The sequence below is a fragment of the Macrobrachium rosenbergii genome, chromosome 16 (genome assembly GCF_040412425.1).
Source record: "Macrobrachium rosenbergii isolate ZJJX-2024 chromosome 16, ASM4041242v1, whole genome shotgun sequence".
NCBI classification, from domain to species: domain Eukaryota; kingdom Metazoa; phylum Arthropoda; class Malacostraca; order Decapoda; family Palaemonidae; genus Macrobrachium; species Macrobrachium rosenbergii.
In genome coordinates, this window is record NC_089756.1 from 23,798,018 (window position 1) to 23,822,017 (window position 24,000).

A 24,000-nucleotide genomic window follows, 5' to 3' on the forward strand; every position below is an offset into this window, starting at 1 on the left:
CACACACACATATATATATATATATATATATATATATATATATATATATATATATATATGTACGTGAATGAAAAGCTTGGGTATGGACACATGCAGCATGTAGTGGGTTTATATGAAACAATGACCCCAATGCATACACTGTGACTAGAATTTTAATACAGAGTTCTTAGGTATAAATACACATATATATACACACACACACACACACACACACACACACACACATATATATATATATATATATATATATATATATATATATATATATATATATATATATATATATATATATATATATATATATATATACGTGTGTCGTACCGAGACGGAAAGCCTGTCCTAAGTGGTGACTATAGTTGATTTAGAGTACGCCGGCCTTGTGTTAGCCAGGTATTCAGAGCATTAAGAAGGCTGGTGTGAACCTCTGGACTTAGGGAAACCGACTGAGATCTGCCTAAAGCGAGGTGCAAGAACAGCGTGTCAATGGACAAGTCCCTTCGTTCTTGTATCTTTGGCTTCTGCCTCTTTTTAAGCCCTGAGACCCACTAAGCGCTCTGGTTATAACATAGGTAACTACTGTACTAGTCTGAAGATCCCATGAGATTATTGTTTATTGTTGCTTTTATGTTTGAGTGCTCTTTAGTTTTCTGTAAAAGAAAACTATTGAGATGGCTATTTGTTTGTCCGTCCGCACTTTTTCTGTCCGCCCTCATGTCTTAAAAACTACTGAGGCTAGATGACAGCAAATTGGTATGTTGATCAACGGCCCTCCAATCACCAAACATACCAAATTGCAGCCCTCTAGCCTCAGTAGATTTTATTTTATTTAAAGTTAAAGTTAGGCATGATCGTGCGTCTGGCACCACTGTATACCAACAACACAGGCCACCACCGGGCCGTGGTTGAAAGTTTCATGGGCCCTGTCTGAGAGTTTCATACAGCATTATATGCTGTACAGAAAACTCCCTTGCTCTGAAGAAATTTCGGTGCATTTTTTACTTGTTTTATTCTTTTCTTAATTTAAACCTAATCGTAAATATTTAATAAGGAAATGTCAGTTTGGCCAGTGCCTTTAATTCGTCTTCCAACGGCATTTCCAATCTTTCTTTCTCACTTTATTGCCCCCATCAGTTTTCCCTGTTGTTTTTTACTTAATTTTTTCATTCTTCTAACGTCATCTTCCTCTCGATTTACCTCAGTCTCTTTTGTTGTATGCTATCTTCCTTTCACTTACTGTCATTCCTAGTTCCTTTGCTTTGTTCTTTTCGACAATTTTACACTTGTTTTCTTCCACCTCCTTCTTTTTCTTCATTATCTCCCGCGTCGTCGGGAACACCTCCCCCCCCAAATCCCCACCCACCCAATCCTCGAGCCCGGTTTAATGTCTCCATATTTCGTAATGGAGTTGATGCAAATTTCGGCCATTGAGTATCCTACTGTGGGCGATCTAGCAAGTTATTAAAAATTCCGGTGATCTACATGAAAAATGGCGTTCTGTCGGATCTCCCTTGCACCGGGGGTCCCTGGCAGTGATGCCAATGACGCTGGAACACTGCTCGCCTCCTAATAATGCCTGGAAAGACTCTCTTCCAAAGGCTCCCGTGCACTCTTTTCCTTTCGGTTCATTCCCATGGGAACCGATGCAAGTGAGTCGTGCTGTAAACTCATCCGAGAACAGGGAAAAATGGTTCAAGCTCCTGACGAAGGAGGTTGCTCGGTGCTGACCGGTAACGTTGGCACCGCTGGGGCACTAACCGGTGTATTTTTGGGTGCTTCTCTTGCGGTTTTGTGACTTTTTTACCATTTTTCCCCCCTGCTTTCGTAGTTCCACCCATAAAATATTTACGGAGGCACTTAATTCTGCCCCTCTTAGGCTCGTATTAACCGCACGGACATTAACACGGCCTACTTCAGCGAAAGTCGGACGAGGCAGCGTTATCAATAAGTCTCATTAAAAGGTCGTAATATTCGAAGATGTAATTACGAGTTGTTGCGCCTCTTTTCCCCGTTGCTGCCTCTCCCCTCGCCCTTCCTGATTCCCCCCCCCCCAAACCGTTATTCCCCTCTTTTACCGTCTTGCCCCTTCCTCTCCCCCCAACCCTCCAGCTTTCCTCGCCCTCCCTACAGGCTCTCATCCGAAGAGGTATTTCAAGAATGTGGTGTTATTTGCCCCGCTAAGTGAATACACACGGACGAACATACACGGATGAAAAATTCCTCACCTTCTCTCCTTCGTCTTTTTTCTCCGTCGTTTTCTCTTTTTTTTCTGTCTTCCTTCAGTGTCAGTGCATTACTTTTTATTTTCAATTCTCGGTGTTCTTTAACTCTCTTCTTGTTTTTCTTTCTCTTCCTTTCTGTCTCTCTCTTTCCTCAGTATTTTTTTTACTTTAATTTTTTTTTCTGCCACTTCTTCCCCTCTTTCTCAACCTCCCTCCCTCTATCCCTCCTCCTCCTTCTCCTGAAAGCTCAATTTTCCAGTTATGGAAATTTTGGTCGACTTTCTATTCCTTTCATTCTTTCTCTCTCAATCTCCATTCCTCTTTAAAATTTTCTTTAATTCTTGTTCTTATAGCACTCCCTTCTTTTCTCTCCCTCTCCTATCTACTAGTTCCCCTCTTTCACCCCTCCCATCTTCAATTCCTCCCTCTCATCCTCCTCCTCCTCCTCCTAAAGCCCGTCTTTCCAGTTATGGAGATTTCGGTCTACCTAAGTTTTCCGACGCTTTATCATAGTTGAGGCGACGGTATTTTATGACTACGAAGTCAAATTCGGGCTCAGTTTTTATACGTCTAGGTTTCTGGAAGTATTCCTCCTCCTCCTCCCACCACCGCCCCACTTCTCCTTCCCTTCTATCTCTATTGCCTTAGGAATCTAACCCACCCTTAAAAACTCCCCTTGCACACCTCCCCACTCCCCGTGTTCTTCCTCAACTTCAGTCTCCTTTGCTTGAAGGGAATTACGCTAAGTGAATTACAAAGCCTTAATGCCGCAGTAAAATGAGCGCATTTCGCCCATGTATATCACGGCTTTATTTCGCCGCGTTTGCGGATAGAGAGACAGACAGACAGACAGACAAAGACAGAGAGTTTCCTCCGTAACTCTCCGTGAATAGACCGGGTTCCGTCGCTGAGCCGTCGCGGATAGATGGACTTTCTTCTTCGTCCGCAGGCTCCCGACCGTGAGATGATGGAGTTATCGCTCTCTGGGGGAGAGGGTGAGGTGAAGGGGGTGTTTAAAAAAGAAGGGCCCGTATAGCCTACGAATTCCCATAACCTAAGCGCGACTGTTGTCCCAACTACTCCCGTCGTAAAAGACAAAAAAAATTTGATAGGGTCTATTTAAGCTGCCACTTCGCGTCCTTTTAAAAAGGAGTCGCTGTCTTACTCAAAATGCTTAATGCCACGTATGTCTGTGCTTGAGCAAGACCGGCATGATCACTAATTTTGGCAGATTTTTATCGCAGGCCAAACATTTTCCTCCTTGTTATTTCCTTCTCTTTCTACCTTTCTTCATTCTTGAGAGGAAAACGTTTACTCAGTCAGTTTTAAAGGTTTTTTCGCGTACTAGATGCAAGAATATATACTAAAGTTCCGTTATAATAATAATAATAATAATAATAATAATAATAATAATAATAATAATAATAATAATAATAATACCTTACGCAGACCTATCGATACGCGTTTATGGACCCAAGTTGACATTTTACTAGAATATCTCATGAAGACCATAATGAATGAATTACAGTTTTGAACGTCTGTCTAGTGGCGTAAATACATGGAACCTCCTAAGAAATTATGCTTTAAGTAAACCTATCTAAAAATCTACCAAAAACAAATGAGTTAATGTCCATTTTACAAGAGCAGTCGGCAGCCTCCATTAGCGTCTGTTAACAAAACATAGGCAGCCTCCTTTCCGATCAACTTGACCTGTCAGATCCACTGTCTTGGTATTGACCACATATATATATATATATATATATATATATATATATATATATATATATATATATATATATATATATATATATATATATATATATATATATATATATATACGGTATATATATATTATATATATATATGTATATATTCAAAATTCTTTTGCACTGGAACCAAAATAGAAAAAGAAGTCCAAAAAACTGTTATTTCTCGTAATAGGTTCATGTCTGTCATTTTCAAATCATATTTCCTGAAATTTCCCCGAGCGGTTCCTCATTTGTTCTGTGTACTACATTCAACAGGAACGAATGGACGCTGAAAATAATTTCAGTAAAGTGGCTTCGTGTCATCAAACGCAAGTGACTGGAAAAGGCTTTCGCTTAGTTGTTCTCTCTCTCTCTCTCTCTCTCTCTCTCTCTCTCTCTCTCTCTCTCTCTCTCTCTCTCTTTGCGTTTCCTCCTTCTCTCCCTCCTATCCTTCCCAATTCCCTCATCCTTCTTTTCCTTCATTTTTAATCTCCTGCAAATCAAAGTTTGCTTGCAAATCGCCTGATATTTTCAGGAAATTACCTTTCATCTTATTTCTTTGAATTTTGCATTCAAAAGGCATTTTTACAATTTTGTTAATGAAAAAGAAAAAATTAAGGTATTCGATACAATATCTTCAAAACACTGTATCTTGATGATCAGAAGACGATGAAATAGATTTTGGGAAATGTCTTTGGAAAATAAAAGTGAAAAATAAAGAATAAAGCTTCAAATTTCTTAACTGGACATTTGAGGCACATAAACGAGAATTCAGCATCACGCTTTCATGATATCGGAAAATATCCTTAGACTTTTTTCCTAGTTTTCTTTTCCACTCTCTGTCCAGTCTGGAACATGACATTCTAATTCCATATTCATGGAAATCCATGGTCCAAATATGTTCTTGTCGTCTCGGTTCAACAACGTTTATAAAAGTCTTATCATTGTTTATCAATCTTCAAAGAACCTGGATATTTGTTTTGAGTATCTGTTGACATTCCTTAAAAATCACTACGCCCGGAATCCTTCCGAAGAAATGGAAGAAGCATGGAAAATATTCTGGATATTTTAATTTTATTATTGTTGTCGAAAGACAGGCCCCTGAAACCAGTGCTGTTGGTAAATGTACCCGATAACTTGAAATCTCTGCGATACTGGAGAATGTCATGTATGCGATGGCTTTAGCTTAGCGTTGTTGGTGGATGCAAGATAACTTAAATCTCTAAAATACTGAAGGACTTCATGGAATGGCTAGCTTTAACATGGTGCTACTCTTCAGACACCAGATCTGTTTGCAAATGTATTTGGTATCTTACAATTTTCATCATATAGAATTTATACATCACTGGTTGGCGTTAATACAACGTGGCTCTCAGGAAATACCAGCCCATTCAAATAACAATTTTAAAATCCTTCTGTATGGTATCCTTTTGTCTTGATTTGCCAAAGATCAAATTCCTGGAGAGTAGGAGGGTTTGAAGTGCAGGTTAATCGAAAATAATTAACACTGAGTACCAGCATTCAGAAACCCCTGAATTCCTTCCAAATGGCGTTCTTTCTCAATGATGTGGAAACGTCTGACAATCTTTTCCACAGACGAAAATGTTGGCCAAGTCGTATTCTTCACGAACTTCCGCATTGCCTCCCATATTTTTACTCTGTAGCAAAGTTTGACACCTAATTATGTTGTTGAATACCGAATATCTATGATTTTGGCCTTGATTCACAAAAATACAGATTAAAACTGAAAATTATATGGGAGAGACTGTGATGCCTTTTTGCAAGTTGTCAGTTTTCATAATCTTTGAACTTCCGATGTTTACTTCTGGAGGCTCTCCTGTCAGCTCTCATTTGGTCCATCAGTAAGGTTATCAATAGACCGGCAACTGAGAATGGGTCTAGTTCTCAGCAATGGCGTTACTGACATAGTTATGCAATAGCATGCTGCTGATGAGCTTACCATTAAAGCTGCCAAGTGATAAAGGACGCTTTTCATCCTATACAACTTTGAGATCCCCTCTCTCTCTCTCTCTCTCTCTCTCTCTCTCTCTCTCTCTCTCTCTCTCTCTCTCTCTCTCTCTCTCCTTGAAACTGATCTCTTCTTTTTAAAGAATGTGGGGAGCACTTTACTTTTTGAGACAAAATCACCGATGTACATGTATAAAATATTCCAAGGCACCATTGATTGTATTCTCGATGGATGATAATAACAATAAATTTGAACTTTTATCGTTAGACTTGAATACTTATTACCTCACCAGAGATGAAATAATTTGGCTTTTCAGATCGAAGTTTCTCTACCGTTTATCTGTTTGGATGTATGTGTGTATATTAACTTGGAAAAAGCATTCCCTATTTCCGACCGCTCCTTGACAATCAGCGGTCAGTTCCACTCAAACTTGGCACAAAACATCCGTGGATAAGTGTGATTTAAGCTAGTTCAATGAAGCGGTACACGCCCCATTACAAGGGGAAATATTCATGAGATAGTGAAAATCGCGTGAGACCAATTACAAAGTCTGTAGAGCTAGAGGGCCATGAATGAGAAAACTTACTAGAAAAAAAGAAAGAAAACGCCCATGTATAACAATATTGCTAAGGTAAGCACTGTGGCCAATGAGTTTTTTTTCCACATACTTAGCGATATTTCTCAGGATAAGCTTCGAGGTCTATGAAAAACTGCAATTGAATATATCCCGTATTTCGTCTGTCTTTCTAATGGTAAACTGACTTAGTATTTATTAAGAACCTGGGTTCGCATAACATATGAATACGTCTCTCCCCGCCCATCTCTCTCTCTCTCTCTCTCTCTCTCTCTCTCTCTCTCTCTCTCTCTCTCTCTCTCTCTCTCCCTCTCTCTCTCTCTCTTCCCGAGGGCAATTTGTTTATCAGCCCCTTCATTGTGATGATTTGCTTTCAAACGATTTCAGCGAGGCAAGACGCTGAATCCTGGCTAGAATGTTTACTCTGTTGATTACCGTCCTTCAGGTGTTATAGGTACAGGGGCTGTGCTTCTTTGCTTTCATCTTCCTGCTGTGTAACAAAGCTCTCTCCCCGTGTGAAGTCAAGGGAGCTCTTGGCGCCTGGCCCTTTGAACCTCTGTGATTCCCGTGACCTGTGTTTGGGAACTTTTCACTCCCCCTTCTCTCTCTCTCTCTCTCTCTCTCTCTCTCTCTCTCGCCTCCTCGGATTGCACGGTTTTGTCTATCTGTTTGCTAAGCTTTGGAATCCTCTTCCTGATTCTCTGTTTCCGAACACTTTTAATTTTTCCACCTTTAAGATGTATTTTTTATTTCTTTGGGAGTCAGTGTTGCAGTCTCATTAATTTAGACTTATATAATAAGAACGGTGACAATAATAAAACAGCATAGCTATAATGCCATTATAAATACTGAGGCTAAATTTTAAAAAATAATTATGATTATGCAAGTATTCCTTGTTTAAGAGTTGACTCATGCCACTTTTATTTGTGATCTCTATTAGCGATTGTGGCATCGAAAAACTGACATAAACATATTTTTATCAGAAGCCGTATACACCATATACACACACACACACACACACACACACATATATATATATATATATATACATATACAGTAAATATATATATATATATATATATATATATATATATATATATATATATATATATATATATACAGAGAGAGAGAGAGAGAGAGAGAGAGAGAGAGAGAGAGAGAGAGAGAGAGAGAGAGAGAGAATAACTATTTACCATCTGTAGGAAATTCTTTTATCTCTTTTCCGTTTCTTTGCCTACTCCGTATTATACAAACTCACACACATACACACATACTGTATATATATATTATATATATATATATATATATATATATATATATATATATATATATATATATATATATTATATATAAATATGTATTTCTACACAGGTTTATCCACAATAAACCAATTATAGCATGAATACAGACTGATATTTTTTAACTCTAGAGGAGGTCTGTTAGGATAACTGATTAATATATATATATATATATATATATATATATATATATATATATATTTATTTATATATATATATATATATATATATATATATATATATAATATATATATATATACTGTATATATATATAATTTATATATATATAATAATATATATATATATAATATATATATATATATATATATACTGTATATATATAAATTTATATATATATATATGTATATATATATATATATATATATATATATATATATATATATATATATATATATATATATATATATATATATATATATATAATGTCTCATCCTCGACCCTCGAGAATACTTATCATTCGCAAGTGTATTTGGAATATCAGCGCACTCGCTCCTCGCATATAGCCCTTATGAGTATCCACTTATCCCTTTTGTAGAATAAGTGGAAGAAAACCTAATACAGAATGACAAAGCCGCATTCTTTTGTGGCTGCCATTATACTCGTAACCGTGACCAAGGCGATAATCCTTAAAACGACACCAGGAATTTCCCGGAGTCATTCTCGCATATGACTGCATAACTTTTTCTCGGGTCTTTTAAATAGTTGTGGAAAACGATGAACGTCCCTCTTGAATTTCTTAAGAGGATGTAAACAAAATTGTTTGCTGAGAAGCCTTTCGACATCCTTTTCAGTGTTAATAGGATGTTCAACGTGTTTGATAAGACCTCAGATCTTTTGATTCTTTTGGTCGTGAAATTAAAATTTCTACTTTTCAGAAAGCCATAAATAGTTATGCTGTGCGGAGCATTTTGTAAAAAGAATTTTTTTTTTATCCCGGTGTTATTATTATTATTATTATTATTATTATTATTATTATTATTATTATTATTATTATTATTATTATTATTATTATTGTTTTTGTTGTTGTTGTTGTTATTTTATTATTATTATTATTATTATTATTATTATTATTATTATTATATTTTCACATAATTCCTATGCTGATATTACAAGATCGCATTTTACACAATAGCTTTAAAATATCAAATCAAAACTGTAAAAGATGATTTTACTAAAGTTACGCTGTTAAGGAGATTGGAATTTTACATGCAAATCTTTACTTGTTAGTAAAGATTTAGATATAAAAATAAAAATTTCCAATCTCCTAACAAAAATAACTACGTAAAATAATCTTCATATGTTTTAGTACAATTTCTCTCAGCATCTATAAAACACACAATAGCGAATTTCGGCACACTGGAAAAAATACCTTCTGATGGAAAGATGGGCAATTCCGTAGTAATTTCAAGCTTAATAATATATATATATATATATATATATATATATATATATATATATATATATATATATATAAAATTATTTTTCGAATAAAAGGTGGAAAAATTTTATCGACTTCTTTCCTATAAAGGTAAAATCGACGAAGCGGAGGGTCTCCGAAAAACAGACTGACAGACTGTAAATGCACCCTAAAGGTTTTGGTCTCTAATAATGAGAATAATCAGAGGACTTTTACGTCGCATTTTCTTCCTGATGTCATTTATACTCAGTATTTGTGTATGTAAACAAAGCAGGCAATATATTCAATGACACTATAAAGTGTTCGCATACTAAATCTTACTGTATTAATTAATTCATCAAAAGTCAGAATTTCTTCGTTAAAGGGCGTAAAATCGAAGCTTCTGATACCCATAGTAGTACGCTAGCGTTTAGTTACCCCGTAAAACGTAAGGCTAGTTAGTTGGTTTAGATAAATCCAGCTTTAGGCCATCACTGGCTCCTCGGATATGTTAAAGGCCCATTATAAAGTGGGAAAGGGAAAGAGGTACGCGTGACCTCATGACTGACAAACGGCGTAAAAAGAGAGAAAAACAAACCCGACAGTAAGACACCAGTTGTACGAGATGCTCTTGAAAAGATCAGTACAAAGAAAATGCACACGAAGTTTGACTAAAATTAAGAATGATATTTAATATTATTAATCACCATCTTGAATTCTGTATGCTACAACTATCATCATTGTTACTTAAATTATTTTGGTTTTTATCAGTATAAGGCATTCTGCTCAGATAAGTGGGCATAATGCTAACCAGCAAATCACAGGTCAATGGTTAAAATTCCCAAAAAGGAGGTTAGTCTTTATTTTCAAGAGAGGAGAAATTGGCTGCTTATACTGAATTATTATTATTATTATTATTATTATTATTATTATTATTGTGAAGATATACTCTGTACTAAAAATGTTGTCAAGGTATCGGAGCGAGAAAAAAATGTAATATGATCAGTGATACGTTTAAACGTAAGGAAGAGAACCAACCGCATCTCCGCATCTAACAAAAATGCAAAATGTAAAGTTAGAAAACAAGGATTGGAAAGACCAGGCAGCCTCTTAGGGGATAGGATCCTCTGATTCTCCTCCGGCTGAGGCAAACCTTTTGTATCCTTTTCCATCCTTGAAGGAAGAGAGAAGCGGCGGGTGTTGATGGATGCCTGGATGAAGTCTGGCACCCGGGGTGCCACTGATGGATGACTGGTGTGCTTCTCTCTCCCTGCTCACCACTCACTGTTCACGCCTTTCAGACCACCGACAGTTACTAATGATCTGTAGCGGGATCCTGAAGAAGGCAGGAGGAACGGAGTGCCAGAAACGGGGTGCTGGTGGGGTGGAAGAGGTGTGTGTGTGTGTGGGGAGAGGGGAGGAGGGGGTTCAGAAACTCCTTTATATACACTCCCTTACGCTCCCTCTCACTTTCCCTCCTTTGGCCGTGCCAGAAAAGGGGTGCTGGTGGGGTGGGAGCGGTGGGTGTGTGTGGGGGAGGAGGGGGGGACCAGAAACTCCCTTTATATAAACCATGCCTCCTCACTTTCCCTCCTCCTTTGGCCCTCCCTTCCTGGTTCCCTCCCTCCCTGACCCCTTCCTTCCTCTCCTTCGTATCTCCTTCCCTTGCACCCACTCCTTTCTCGCTCTTAGACTCTCCCTTCATTAGCCCTCCCTTCTCTCCTTGATATATCCTATTTGGCTCTCCTCCCTCCGCCTCCATACTAGCTCATTCCTCGCCCCCTCCTCCTTCCCCTGGCTCCCTCCTTGCTTCTTGTCTGTCTCTTTCAGCTTCGGCCCCCTATGAAAGATTGAGATAATTGCATAGTTAATCATTTCTTCCCTAATGATCATTTCCTTAGAGTGTATTTTGCTCTCTCTCTCTCTCTCTCTCTCTCTCTCTCTTTCTCTCTCTCTCTCTCTCTCTCTCTCTCTCTCTCTCTCTCTCTCTCTCTAATGTAGTTGAAGGAGTCGCGGTCTCTTTGATTTATGATGTTTTATATATGAAGAGTTCAATTAATCATTTATAGTTAGGAGATTTTCCCCAGGTTTTCTAATACAATTTTGTCATGATGGATGTTATTGTACTCCCAACCATGACTTCCAACTAAAAGCTTATGCAATAGCTTTTAAACTAAAGTATATATAGGTATGTATACATATATACATACATACATATATATACGTGTATGTATGTATGTATAATATAAATGCATGTATGTATGTAAGTACGTAAGTAAGTGTTAATGTCAATTCATTTGTTACTTCAGTAAACAGAAGCGATTAACTAATTTTTTTTTTTCACTTCAGTCTGAAACTGAAACAACAACGCTAAGCATTACGTGATCATATTTTATCCACATTCAAGATATTAGTAAACAGCGAAAAGAGAACGTGATCAATATGAAAATGCAAACGAAAACACGAAGGGACGAGCAAGCAAACAATACGGAAAATAGAAGGAAAGATAAGACAAGGGAAGAAGAGGTGAGGCGAAGAAGATGGGGTCCACGCACACACACAGACCCTGACAGCCGAATTCCCGAATATTAACCTCCTGGCTGACTGAAGGCCGCGGATCTGAAATTAATAGGGTAATAAAGCATCCAAACCCCTCCCCCATTCCCCTCAGCCTCCTCCCCTCTTTCCCGATCACTCCTCTTTCCTCCGTTGATACCATATCACCCCCAACTTCCCAAAGACTTGGGATTAAGGATTTCCCACGTCAATCAAGCGATATTAAAATGCCTAATCTTTATTGCAAACATTAAGAAGTTAAGGGGCCATCGGTCTTGGCGAGGCAGAGGTGGTGATCAACGTCCGCTGGAGATGATGAACGTCCTTTAAGAACTATCAACGTTCGCAAGATGCAGTCACCGTTCAAGAGGTCATCAACGTTCGCAGGAGGTGATCAAAGACCAGCGAGGTCATCAACGTTTGCAAGAGGTGATCAAGGTCTAGCGTGGCCATCAACGTTCGCAGGGGTGATCGAAGTCCGGTGAGGTCATTGTTGTTTGCGAGAGTTGATCTAATTCAAGAGTGGTCATCACCATTCGCGAAAAAGTGATCAGCGTCGGGTAAATAACAAAGAAGGAAAAGAAGAGAGAGAGAGAGAGAGAGAGAGAGAGAGAGAGAGAGAGAGAGAGAGAGAGAGAGAGAGAGAGTATTTTGAGGTGAAAGGAATAGCCAAGATGTGACAACTGATCCACCTTTTAGCATAGCAAGTTCACAAGAAGATAGATATTCATTAGTTGGATATTTCCAATTTTCAGCTTACAAGTACAGTGAATAACTTAGTCTCCACCCAAACTTTATCTTACAACATGATTCAATGCAGATTTCTATGTAAACAAGTCAGCAAATTTATCTATTTTTCTTTCTCTCAGTTCGTCTCCTTCCTGAGTCTGTACGTTATTTCCTTTCTCTTTCTCTCTCCTTTGCTCTTTCTTCTAGAGCTGCTCTTTGTCTCTTTATATCTATCCATTTTCATTCTCTCTCTCTCTCTCTCTCTCTCTCTCTCTCTCTCTCTCTCTCTCTCTCTCTCTCTCTTTCCTACAAGGTTTTTGTGTCTCTTATGCATTTGTATATTAACCCATACGCACATCAACATATTTTCCTCTCTCTCTCTCTCTTTCCACAAGGGTTTTGTGTCTCTTATGCATTTGTATATTAACCCATAAGCACATCAGCAAATTTTCCTCTCCTCTCTCTCTCTCTCTCTCTCTCTCTCTCCTTACGCTCTTGTACTCTCTTATGATCCACTTCCCAACTTGTTAGAAGTCAGCTTACGTCCTGGCAAGAGGTGCTCCCCGCGTCTTCATATCTTAAGAGGTGGAACTATGTCTTGTAATTCAAATTAGAGAATGAAGCTTAACTCAAGATGCCTCCAGAGGTCATTTCCGTAACGAGGGTGCTCGTTTATGTCTTCCTTTTTTTTTCTCTCTCCTTTTTGAGGCTGATGTGCGGCAAAGCAGGCTAATCGCAGGCCATGATAATGGCCCTTATACTTGATTATTCCCCAGAAGAATAAGTATATGATTATGCGTTCGATATGCATGATTTTAAAAATCTTCCATACATACATACATATATAAATATCCATATAATTTGTCGAAAAATACGAACATGCATTTATACCTATAAATGCATATATAAATATTTGTCTACGTCTTCATGCATGTGCTTATATCGTATCGAATATACTGTATAATACACACACCTATATACAACCACATTATATACATATATGTATACATACATACATACATACATACATACATATATATATATATATATATATATATATATATATATATATGTAAGTATGTATGTATGTATATAGTCAACATTTTCACAAAACCATTCATTCCCACTAATGCGACGAGCTATTTTCAGTGAGACTTATCTTTCAGCAAATAACTCGATTGATGACGTTTACTCGGGTCATAAATATCAATAAATGTAAACGCAGTCTGATTTTCCTGCCATGTCATTTCCAGCGAGAATTGACAGCAGCAAAATGATACAAAGGATAACAAGAATTACCATGAAAAATGGCGATTTTACAACGTATGCACGTGTCCTAAATGTTTGGTCCGGTGGTCTCTTTGATCTAAAAATAGATAGTTCTCTCATTAACCTTCATTTTGACTGCAATTGCAGTGCATTCCAAGTTGCTATGGGATGACGTTCACACCACTTTATGGAAAATTGCACAGCTTAGTCGTCGCTAAAAATAGCACTCAGGAGTCAGTTAATTATAAGAACGAATCTCTCTCTCTCTTTCTCTCTCTCTCTCTCTCTCAATTGTCTGTAAGTTTTGACTCACGTTTTGTCTTAATTGTGGGAACGATTTGACGCTCCACCGCCCCCCCCCCACAACACCCTTTATTACCTAGGTGTTCTAAAGCAGGTTTTGTGTGAAATTAGCAATTCTCATCTGTTCTCAATCTATTTTTACTCCCAGAATAGTTGGAAGAATTCTCATTACGTTTGTTTATACTGGTTAAGCCGTCGGCGTAGAAAAAAAAAAGAAAGAAAATGATTTATTACCGTGCGCAAATGATTTCTCCATTAATGATCGTGTTAAATTTATCCTTCCGCACACTTCTTTCTTTGTAGATACCGGCAAAGGTTTGTTATTAGTATGTGAAGGTGGGCAAAGTATTCTTCTTGAAATAATGACAAGGAATTTGTATCCTCTGTGAAGGCGTGCCATGTCGCTCTATTAGCAACAGGGATCTCTTTGCTTTGTTAAGGCATAATAAGAGGCATTTTCCTTTGCCTTGATACATCTTTAAAGAAGTACATAAAGATAAACTTTGTCTTTCCTCATTGAAGCAGCAGTTTTTTTCTCTTTTGTTTCTTTGCATACAAAACGGTTTATTTATTCCATGAGGAAAGTTTTTTTTTTTTTTCTTTATTATTAGCAGGCGGCAGTTTTCTCTCTTCAGTGAGGAAGTTATTTCTTTTACATGTAAAAGAAACAGTCTCCATAAAGAAAGGCTATTTATCTTATGTTTTCATTACCTGTGAATTCTTTTTTTTTTTCAAGAAGGAAGAAGGTGGTTTTTTCTTTCTTGTATGATTATTTTCTTACGTGTAGACAGTCTTTTTTTTTTATTTTGCTTGAAGGTCGTTTTCTTTCTTCCATGGTTGTTTTCTTACAAGCAGTCAGTCTTTTTTCTTTATTTTGCTTGAAGGTTGTTTTCTTTCCTCCATGATTGTTTTCTAACAAGTAGTCAGTCTTTTTTATTTTGCCTGAAGGTCGTTTTCTTCCCTCCAAGATGAACTTTGTTTTCTTTACATGGAGGCCATTCTACAGCTTTCATGAAGAAAGTATAGCTTCTCTTTACTTCAAAGTCACTTTTTTTCATAAAGTATTAAGTTTGATTACTTTAACCCGATATTCCTTTACTTTCTCCCTTTAAAATGTCCATTTTTTCTCAATATTTGGAAAATGCTCCTTTAAATCGTGTATCGGGAATGTCCTTCACTCTAAGTAGCCGAGCGCTTTCTTCCTTTAGTAAATTCCCGGGTTCTGTCAATCCTTCCAGAAAAAGTTACTTTTTAGTTTTCTGTAAAAAAAAAAAAAACTATTGTGCCGGCTTTGTCTGTCCGTCCGCACTTTATTCTGTCCGCACTTTTTCTATCCGCCCTCAGATCTGAAAAACTACTGAGGCTAGATGGCTGCAAATTGGTATGTTTATCATTCACCCTCCAATCATCACACATACCAAATTGCAGCCCTCTAGCCTCAGTGGTTTTTATTTTATTTAAGGTTAAATTAGCCATGATCGTGCTTCTGGCAACGATATAGGATAGGCCACCACCTGGTTAAAGTTTCATGGGCCGTGCACATACTGCATTATATCGAGACCACCGAAAGATAGATCTATTTTCGGTGGCCTAGATTATACGCTTTACAGGAAACTCGATTGCGCAAAAGAAACTTCGGCGCATTTTTTACTTGTTCTTATTTAATTTCTCCTTCTTTTGGAAGAAAGTCGTTATCGTTTTTCCTTCCAGAGAAGGGCGAATTTCTCTCCTGTTGATAGACGGTGACTTTACGCCTCTAATGAATCGAAGGACTTCTTACTTTCCATCACTGTGAGCTTTATACAACTTTTTCTCGGAAAATATACTTGGTCTCATTTTCATAAACATGATTTTATCTCATTTCCGGAAATGAAACCTTCACATCATTTCAATCATACACTTAATGTTCTTGTCTTTTGAAAAAAAAAATTTACTTTGCCCTTTTCGTGATAATGAACTTACACTCTCGAAAAATATTTTCAAAACATTTCCATGAAGACGGAATTAATTTATTTCTTAAAATCAAGGACTTTTAAAAAACTCTATGGAACTGAATGTATATTTTCTCCCAGGGAAAAAAATTTTCATATATTTACGAACACAATTTTTCTTTTCACAGAGACACACTTTGACATTTCCATAAAGATGAACACGTTCTGGTTCCATGAAAAATATCTTCACAACGTTTCTGTAAACATAAACCTTGCCTTTTGCTTATAAATGGTTATTTTTACTATCGCCAGGTAAAAATGTCTAACTCTAAAATAGGGATGATCTTTTTCATTTCTATGAAAGTGAATTCATATCCTCATCATGAACAGAGCCGGTCTCTTCATATTTTCTTCGTGAAAAGGACCCGTCACTTTATATAGCCGTCACAAAGTGAGTTCGCCACTTCACGCTGTTTTCATGGAAAGTACACCCATCACTTCGTATTCTTTTTGCTGAAAGGAGCTTCATCACTTCGTTTTCAGCCTGCGAAGACAGCCCATCTTCTTCATAATCTCTTTATGAAAAGCTCCCATCACTCCATAGTCTCGTCATGAAGACAGCCAATCACTTCACATTCTCTTTGTTAATATATCCCATCATCTGATATTCATTTTATGAAAAGAGTCCATCATTTAATATTCTGTTCATAAAAAAGTAACTTTACATTCATTACGGAACATAAACCCACATATACTGTATATGTATATATATATAGACTATATATATATATATATATATATATATATATATATATATATATATATATATATATATACTATATATATATATATATATATATATATATATATATATATATTAATTCTGCTCCTGTTGCAGAGATCTTTTCTTTCTTCTCTTAAGAGCAATTGAGTTTTTACCATAAGGACGTAAAGTAGTCCTTCCTCGAATTTACGGTCTATGATTTTTAGGGAAAGAAAGAGAGACACTATCTTATTAATCCAAAAAGGAAGAAATCTGTCTCTCTCACACTCCATCTATCTTTTTCGTTTCATAAACAGTTCTCAAACATATAGCGTATTAAAGATGAAGACAAAATTAAATAACTTAAACAAGTCGTCAAATATTTTCGCTGTCAGTAAATTTTCATACTTCATATTACCACTCTTACTGTGAACGTGGATGATACACCCCCAGTGATGTAAATAAAGGACCTACTTAATAACTTAAGTAGACAAATATATAAAACGATAAAACTCATATAATAATTATATGAAATATGTAAATAATGCCTTCAGCATCATTGACAACATGTACTGTAATACACCTAAGAACTCAGTTCAAGCTAGAACTAACTAGATGAGTACAGAAAAGTGATATATTTATAAATGAACCAAAACTCAATAAAAATTTAGTACATGCCATATTCCGTAGATCTCTGAGAAAGTCAGGACTAACTTGATAAATGGAATAAATGTACAGAGATAAACATATTAATAAAACAAAACTGAGCGAACAATGATTACAGCTTATACATAGCAAATTTCACGTAAAGCCAATAACTAATTTATAAAATGTTATGAATATTTAAAGTGGAACGTACAGGCGGAAAAAAAGAATAAAAAGAGAAACAATGTGATAAAAAGATGGTCTCATGTAGAGCCATCAGAACTAGCGTTACAGCAAGAGAGAAATCTATAAAGTGACAAACGTACAGATAAAATTACAATATGGAACTGGTGATAACCTACTGCGCGGATTTCAGGATCTATTTATCATTCTTAGTCAAACTCAAGAGCCGGAGGTCTATGGTTCAGATTTCGAAGGCAAAGACAGGGAACAAAAACATCCGCTCGCAAGTTCATTATCATCACCCAAATCATTCCCGCTGAGATAAAGAAGCGAACAGTCTTGATTAACGAGAGGTATTTCGGCAAATGCCCCCCGCGAACATATTTGCGCTGGGAGAGATTCTAATACCCTCTCTGTAAAACAAGCCAACGCGGTACATTTGAGCGGACTGCAGATATCCCGGATTTGAAGTGTTATCAGAATGTGCTCAAATACGCTTCGTCAAACAAGGCTAATTGGGAAAATTATATATGAATGAAGCGTACGCGATTATGTCATTCCGGTCTGGGTTTGACCCTGCTTTTTGGAATAGTGAGCTCTCCGTGGTTCCTTGTCTGAGAGAAGGAAGATTATTTTCACTTATGACTGGAATTAAAATATTACCCTCACACGCAAATATTATAATGTATACATATAATATATATATGCATATATATACATATACATACATACATATATATATATATATATATATATATATATATATATATATATATATATATATATACACACACCACAGTCTTTAAACTCTCTTAACGTGAATGAAATCCAAACTCCAAAGGTGGAAGTCGAAAGAAGGGAGGTATGAGATAATTGACTGATTTTTTATTTTATCATCAGATCAGTGGGAATACAGGTGTAATGTCTGTTCATTCCTAAGGGGTACTTAGTGGGGATAAACGATAATCAGGTGACAGGGGGCACGGGCACAGAATCTTATAGAGGGAATTTTCTGAGCGGCAAAGAGCGAGGAGGAAGATCGGAAACCCTTGTCCAATGGTAGCTTTCTTAAGAAGACTCCTGGCAATTTCTTGCAAAAACAAAGTCGAAAGATCCTTACCTGATCGGGAAGTATCGAAAGGTACACGCCCTCTGAGCAAACCGAGAAGAGGAATACACTTCAGCCGTCAGTCATGCCGGACAAAATCTTCCAATAATGAGGAAGCACGGCTGCTTCTCCAAGCTATACTAGAACTCTTGAAGAGGGGGTCCTCCTCTTCCCCCTTCCCCCCATCTGGAGCTCCATCTCGAGAGGAAACTTCTGGTGTTTTACTTGTGGTTCCGACCATACTGTTGGTACTGATTCCTGTGGAATACAAAGAGAAACGACACGTGATTAGTGCTGGACTCATTTTGTTCAGTAGCAACGAGTAATGACTTCAGCTTAGGAAAATTTATTTATTTAGTTTAAACTTTAATAAAACGATATGGAAAACAAGTGGCTTATGGGAGACCATAGCAATGACGGTATGAAGGTGTGAAGGATTGTACGGAGATGTGTTTATGTATGTATATATGAATGTATGTCTGTGTGTGTATATATATATATATACACATATATATTGGGAGGCTGGATAAATCAAAAACCTCTGAACACCGAACCTTCAACTTATCAGTGGCTATACTGGAAAGATTTCTATTTACATAAGTATCTACGTTCACACATAAACAAATACTCCAAGCTCTACAAAACTTCCAATTAAAGTCTGGTATAAGATCAGCTACGCCTTCACTGGAAAGAAGTACAACTCCCCCCTCCCTCCCCACCAAGACAAAAAGGAAAGAAAGCTCCATTTTTTTTTTTTTTTGATAACAAAGGACACCAGTTTGATCTGTCATCAACTTTGTTATATATCGTATATGATTCGTACCGGACTAAGTTTCCCACTCACTCTCCTTCTAGGGCCCCATTGTGACGCATTGCCACCCACTTTAGACTCCTACGGTCTATTGAAAGTGTCGGTCATCAATCGTTCACCCTCCTTTATCCGGGTTCAATCGTTCACCCTCCTCCTTTATCCGTGTTAAGTCTTGATGCAAAATATGCTCGAAATTAAAAAAAAGCATCACTTTCATTACAAGACCAAACACATACAATGATCTTTTTTAACATTCAAGTTTAGATACGAGCAAAGTTCAAGACTAAATAGTCTCAACAGAGTTGAAAAGCAAACATTGCAAAGGTAATGTACACGATTAAACTTCCAGTTTTATCTCCAATACCACTGTTATTGACAATGAAAACTAAATAGCGCAACTCTCAATATTAGATAACCAGTAGCCTGGACATGTACCAGTCTTTGTGATGCAATATCATTACCTTTAAGAATACAATTCCATACACTGATACATACAACGCTTGTAATGTAATTCAATCTAAACTTCTGTCAACCAGCATGCACTTACGAGCATCAATCTTGAACGCAGTCGAAAAACAAACACACCTCAGTTGTTTTTGCTTGAAACAACATCATCATCATGTCTTGGCCTTTTCGAAAATAAACTAATAAATTTCAACTCGGAGACCCTATCTTCCCTGATGACCTCTCTCTCTCTCTCTCTCTCTCTCTCTCTCTCTCTCTCTCTCTCTCTCTCTCTCTCTCTCTCTCTCTCTCTCTCTCTCTCTCTCTCTCTCGGTGTGTGTGTGTGTGTGTTTTACTCTTAGAAATTGAGATTCTATTATTTGGTTTCTCATGGTGATATTAAGACCTCTATTTAAAGAAATCATCTTTCCTAATATATTCAGATCCTCATTGAGATTTTTGGGTTATATGCATATAATATACATATATACAAATATATATATATATATATATATATATATATATATATATATATAATACAAATACATGATACACATACACACACACACACTTACACACACACACACACACACATATATATATATATATATATATATATATATATATATATATATATATACTATATATATATATATATATATATATATATAAGATATGGGTGTATGTGTGTGCATGCGACTATTGGGTGAAGAGCTTTTTGCGTTGGTGACCGCTAAGTCTGTACCCATACACTGATGCATAAATAAGAATACATATACATATATATCGCATTTTTCGACCTAAATTTGTTTATTCATTACTCGATTCAGAAACGTCGGCTTTCCCACTGCTCTTTGAGACCGACTTAAGTCTGGCTCGTCCGGGAATTTGCCCCATTATCCTTCCGTCTGGTCTCAAGCGGATTATGCTAACCAATTAGAACCACTCTTTCTCGTCTTGATAGGATAATAATTGGCCTAAGCACTGCTAATTGGTTGCCGCAAACATAATCTTAAGCCAATTAAAATGGGGTTCTCTCCGACTGATGGTCTAGTTCGCTAAAGATGTGTGTCCTGAAATAACATGGTATGTTATTGATTGTGCTGTCTCTCTCTATACTTATCCATTAAGCATAACTGTCACAATATTATTTGAGCAATCACATTTCTTCTCCTTCTCTCTCTCTCTTTCTCTCTCTCTCTCTCTCTCTCTCTCTCTCTCTCTCTCTCTTTAGCTATCATTCTATCTATCATTATGTAGGGATGTATCGAGAATGACACATTAGCAATGACTGGAATAAACCCAGTCTATCCATCTGTCTAACTACAATACATTCATTGTTACTTTTTCTTGCGTTTATCTGTTTATTTATGCATTTACCTTTCCCAATTTACAGCTTCTGTCATCATCCCGGCCACCCAACCCCCCCCCCTCTCTCTCTCTCTCATTTCTCGGATAATCATTATCAATTTATTGAAAGAGGCAAAAACTTGAGAATAAAGATATTTCACCTCCTTCGAATATGAGTCATCACTTTGACCCTCTAAATTGAATAACGGATCGAAAATGCCACTCTCTTATCGGTTTTCAAATTGATGGGAAGCTAATGTGTGCAAATAAAGATATAAATTTCCGATGAGGCATATAAATATCCCTTAAATATCGCCAAAGCATCTAGCCATCTCCAAATATCACCCTCCTTCCCCCCCGCCCCCTCTGGCCTTCTCTCCCCCATCTTCCCACCGCCGAAGAGAAGAAATGGGGGGAGAGCCTCCCACTCACGGAGATAAGTGGAGAGAATGGAAACGTTTTCCTTTTTTACGATAAATGCCGACTGGCGAGTAATAAGTAATGGCAAAATAGAAAAAAGAAAGTCATGCAATTTGTATTCTATTTTTTTTTTTTTTTTTTTTAATGCTCTGGGACAACCATCAGTTTAGCTTAAAGTTTCAGACATTACCGAAGTCGCAAGCCAGCGCAGGCAGGCGTCTTGGCTGCTTGCCATTCCAGCGCAACGCCTGGAGATCGCTGGAAAGAATCCAGACTCAATGAATGTGTACAAAGTTTCCAGTAAACTTTTGATCATGTCATTATGGTCCCCGAAGATCATCCACTACATCCCCCCTATTACGGCCCCTTTCCCCCACGACCCCCGCATCCCCTTCAAAAATACAACTTGGTCCAAAAACTTTTACCCTGGGCTGCAAGAGCCCCCATCCATATATACAACACTTCAGACGAGAAATATGTATTTTCAGTTCCCCTTCCCTCCCCTCCCCTCCCCACCATACACATGGACACAGTCATCGCGAGATTCCCTCGCCCTGGAATTCCTTCTTGTGTTTCTTTCCAGGGAGGCGTTCTGGAATATTGGTGGCAGTAGTCTTAAGGAGGAGGTGGGGGAACGAGGGGTTAGGAGGAGGAGGAGGAGGAGGAGGTTTCCTGTATGTGTGTGTATGTATGTATGTGTATGTGTGTGGAGAAGGTGGTGTGGTGGAGTCCAGGGACGTTATCAAGCCCCGCTCCAGGCTGGCTGTTATCCTCAGTAGTTTCCCCCAGGTTTCCAGCCGCCTTCGAGCAACTGACAAATGGCTCCTCCTCCTCCTGCTCCTGCTCCTCCTCCTCCTCCTTCCAACCCTCAGACGCCACAGCAACCGAGACCTAAGATTACCCTCCTGCACCAGCCCCATCAGGAATATGGCGACCCGCTGAGCATACCAAATGAACACAGACAGACTCAAGTCGTAACTAACGAAGATATAACTCTCTTAATAGCGACAGCCTTCGCTAATCAAATTAGTGCTGAGAGTGGTGTACGCGCGCGCATACTCTCATGTGCGTACCGAATACGTTATTGACCACACGAACCATAATTCTTGGAAAAATTTTAATTTAATGAATTTTGCCAGAAATGAAGCTCCACTGTCTCGATTCGAACCCAGATCCAAATAGATATCAGAGCTGATCGCAGAATTCAACCATTAGTCTACAAAGTAAGTGGAGGATTTCATTAGCATGAGATAAACGAACGAGAAACCAGATACAAATGGAATTAGATAGGCTTTTCAGACGTTTGCTTTTAAGCACACCGATAATGAATGAAAGTGCCATTTTCTTCCCCTACTATAAATTTTTCTGTTAATCATCCCCACTCCTTTGGGTGACAACACCTCACAAAAATAGAAAGGCATTATTTGAATTCTAATTCAATGGCTTCAGTAACAGGTCTTCCCCACATGTGCTTATGACCCTGAATTCTCCCTGTTCTTTTTTATTCTCTCATTCTATAACATAACTTTTTTTCACAAGTCTGGTCTCACAATTGCTTCCGTCTTAGCTCTGATTTCTTCTCTATTCCCTGTTCTTTGAGTTTCCTCACTTTGCTTTCTCATCAAACGACTGATTACATATATACATATATATATACACAAATATATGTATATATATATATATATATATATATATATATATATATGTATATGTATTTATATATATATATATATATATATATATATATATATATATATATATATATATATATATAATACAGTATAAATCAATCGTTATCACATCAATCACACACACATATATATACACATTGTATTATATAAAAATAATATATTATATATATAATATACATACATATACTGTATATATAATATATATATATATATATATATATATATCTATATATATATATATATACATATATATATATATATATATATATATATATATATATATATACACACACACACATCCACTCAGTCTGTATAAATGATCGCCGTCCGATCATCAATATTAAGTAATGTAAAGCGGGATCAGAGCTTGCAGGACTTGAGGTTAACAACACCACTCTTAGGTTTCAATTTCTAAATCTGGAACTAACCACTCTAAGGGGGGAAAAGGTGTGGCATCTAAAAATTAAACAAATATAAAACTTGGTAAGTAACCACACAGAAATAAATAGTCTCAGTACCTCCCTTTGCTGTATAATTATAAACACACATATATATGTGTATATATAATATAT

General features: G+C 37.1%; 2 long non-coding RNA genes across 2 annotated transcripts in view; one reads left to right on the top strand and one right to left on the bottom strand.

Annotated features, from left to right (window-relative positions):
• The window catches only part of LOC136847196 (uncharacterized), a 282,989-nt gene that overhangs the window by 162,258 nt on the left and 96,731 nt on the right, over positions 1 to 24,000 (bottom strand). Inside the window, exon 3 of the long non-coding RNA XR_010855653.1 lies at positions 18,725 to 18,970. This is a non-coding gene — a long non-coding RNA (uncharacterized lncRNA). The remainder of the gene's footprint in view (positions 1 to 18,724; positions 18,971 to 24,000) is intronic.
• LOC136847195 (uncharacterized) overlaps positions 1 to 24,000 on the top strand; it is a 157,492-nt gene that overhangs the window by 55,427 nt on the left and 78,065 nt on the right. The window lies entirely within an intron of this gene.